This window comes from Somniosus microcephalus, chromosome 1 (assembly GCF_052327205.1).
Source record: "Somniosus microcephalus isolate GS21.2 chromosome 1, FLI_Smic_1.0, whole genome shotgun sequence".
NCBI classification, from domain to species: Eukaryota; Metazoa; Chordata; class Chondrichthyes; order Squaliformes; family Somniosidae; genus Somniosus; species Somniosus microcephalus.
Window position 1 is genome coordinate 218,092,769 of NC_140987.1, and position 2,920 is coordinate 218,095,688.

Consider the following 2,920-nt stretch of genomic DNA (forward strand, 5'->3'; position numbering starts at 1 on the left):
GATGGTGATGGAGGAGTCTGGGATATTGGCTGTGAGTATGACTATGTCAGGCTGTTGCTTGACTAGTCTGTGGGACAGTTCTCCCAATTTTGGCACAAGTCCCCAGATGTTAGTGAGGGGGACTTTGCAAGGTCGACTGGGCTGGGTGTGCCTTTGTCGTGTCCAGATCTGGTGCCTAGGTCGATGCCGGGTGGTCCGTCCGGTTTTATTCTTAGTATTGTTTTTCATAGCGGTTTGATACAACTGAGTGGCTTGCGAGGCCATTTCAGAGGGCAGTTAAGAGTTAACCACATTGATGTGGGCCTGGAGTCACATAGGCCAGACCGGGCAAGGATGGCAGATTTCCTTCCCTAAAGAACATTAATGAATCAGATGGGTTTTTACGACAATCCATTACTGATACCAGTTTTGTATTCCAGATTTATTTAATTAACTGAATTTAAATTCCACAGTTGCTGTGGTGGGATTTGAACACATGTCTCTGGATCATTAGTCCAGGCTTCTGGATTATTGGTCCAGTAACATAACCACTATGCTACCATACAATAAAATAAATCATTTACATTTCTAAATTACATAGAAACATAGAAGATAGGAGCAGGAGTAGGCCATTCGGCCCCTCGAGCCTGCTCCGCCATTCAATGAGATCATTGCTTTTAATTGCCTTTAAGATAGAAAAATATGCCCAAGGTGCTTCACTGAAGGGTAATAGACAAAAATAAATGCTGAGCCAAATAAGGAGATATTAGGAGGGGTGATTAAAACTTTGGTCAAAGATGTTTGTTTTAAATGAGGGTCTTAAAGGAGGAGAGAGGTGGAAACGCAGAGAGGTTTAGGGAAGGAATTCCAGAGCATAGGGCCTAAAGAGTTGAAGGTACGGCCACCAATAGTGGGATGTAGGGAGCGGTAGATACACAAGTCAGAGTTAGAGGAACAGAGTTCTCAGAAATTTATAGGGCTGGAAGAGGTTTCAGAGAAAGGCCATGAAATAAGTAAAACATTCAGTACTTTTGCCCATCCTTCCTAATGAGGATAACCTCCTGTGTTTTCACACTCCATTGGTGTCTCACTGCTCCCTCACCCTGATAAACATATCTGCAGACTTTTATTCATTTTTGGTCCAGTACTGGAAAAGCAGAAATTTCCTCCAACTGAACATTGGGAAGACCGAAGCCATTGTCTTCGGTCCCCGCCACAAACTCTGTTTCCTAACCACTGACCCCATCCCTCTCCCTGGCAAATGTCTGAGGCGGAACCAGACTGTTCGCAACCTTGGTGTCATATCTGACCCCGAGATGAGCTGCCGACCACATATCCGCGCCATCACCAAGACCGCCTATTTCCACCTCTAACATCGCCCGTCTCCGCTCCTGCCTCAGCTCATCTGCTGCTGAAACCCTCATCCATGCCTTTGTTACCTCTAGACTTGACTATTCCAACGCTCTCCTGGCAGCCTCCCACGTTCTACCCTCAGTAAACTTGAGGTCATCCAAAACTCTACTGCCCATGTCCTAACTCGCACCAAGTCCTATTAACCCATCACCCCTGTGCTCACTGACCTACATTGGCTCCCAGTTAAGCAACGCCTCAATTTAAAAATTCTCATCCTTGTTTTCAAATCCTTCCATGGCCTCGCCCGTCCCCGTCTCGATAACCTCCTCCAGCCCCACAACCCTCCGAGAAATCTGCGCACGTCTAATTCTGGCCAATTGAGCATCCCTGATTTTTAATTGCTCTAACATTGTCTGCCATGCCTTCAGTTGCGAGGCCCTATGCTCTTGAATTCCTTCCCTAAACCTCTCTGTCTCGCTTTCCTCCTTTAAGACGCTCCTTAAAACTTACCTCATCTGCCCTAATATCTCCTTATCTGGCTCGGTTGTTGTTGTTGTTGTTGAAGAGTCTGTTTTGGTGTATTTAGACTTTAAAAATAAACAGATGGTTAAACGGGGTTGTGAGCTCTCTATTCCTGACAGCTATGCATTCACTTTACTTCAGGTCTGGCTTAATCAGGCCTTTATCTGTGTGCGTGTGTATAAAAAGCAGGGACAGGAGGGATCCTGCGTTCAGGTCTGACTTTGGGACCCATTGCTCCAGGGCGGCTGCGCTGTCAATAGCCACTCCGTTAATTTCACGGCAGGGGCCTCGCTGTTCAGGTTTAATTTGTCTCTAGCGGTTGGCGAGCAATGAAAGCCGATGTGTCGGGGGCCCTCTGCGAATGCCTGTGTTTAATCAGTGCCTCTTACCTTTAGGCGGAGCAGTTGCGGTGGTCGAAATACCAGCGCGGATTGCTCTGCTCTCCCCTTCCCGTGAGCCCCGGCAGCACAATGCCCCTCTATCAATAAAGTTTGTTCAAAATGTACCGCCATCACCCGGCGACGGCCCAAACACAGGGCTCCCGTACCTGCGACAGTCCAGCAAATGCATCTTCGTATTTCGGAACGTTCTCGCCGACTCTCTGACAAAACGTCGAATTATAATCCCCTTTTTGTTCTTTCCTCCCTTTCCCTGTACCTGCTTAAAACCAGTTACATCTCTAACTTGTCCCAGTTCTGACCAAGGGTCACAGACCTGAAACGTTAACTCTGTTTTTCTCTCTCCGCGGCTGTTGAGTGTTTCCAACATTTCCTGTTATTTCAGATTTCCACCATCCGTAGTGTTTCGCTCTTATGTCGAATTATTATTGTTGTTGTTCTGGGCGCCATTTTTGTGCGGGGCATATTTTTTATAAAGGCGATTAGTCCTTTCGCTCCGCGAGGTCAGAAGTTTCATTTTACATTTGATCAGTCTGAACGTGAAAATTAGTTCAGTTTCGATAATCACTTAAAGGAGAAATCACGTTTAGGCCGTTATTTAAAAAAAATCCCGTCAAACACTGGTCTCTGGGTATTTTTTATAATGCTAATAAAGTTGATTGAGAGGC

The 2,920-nt window shown here is 46.2% G+C and overlaps 1 protein-coding gene across 4 annotated transcripts in view; it reads right to left on the bottom strand.

The window, feature by feature from the left end:
• Nucleotides 1-2,786, bottom strand: part of ankra2 (ankyrin repeat, family A (RFXANK-like), 2) — a 34,624-nt gene extending 31,838 nt beyond the window's left edge. For 2 of the 4 annotated variants that reach the window (XM_085990313.1, XM_085990284.1), the window contains exon 1: nucleotides 2,244-2,786. The gene's annotated coding sequence lies outside the window, so the exon portion shown is untranslated. The remainder of the gene's footprint in view (nucleotides 1-2,243) is intronic. The other 2 variants (XM_085990294.1, XM_085990303.1) reach the window with 2 other exon arrangements.
• Between the last annotated feature and the right edge of the window lie 134 nt (nucleotides 2,787-2,920).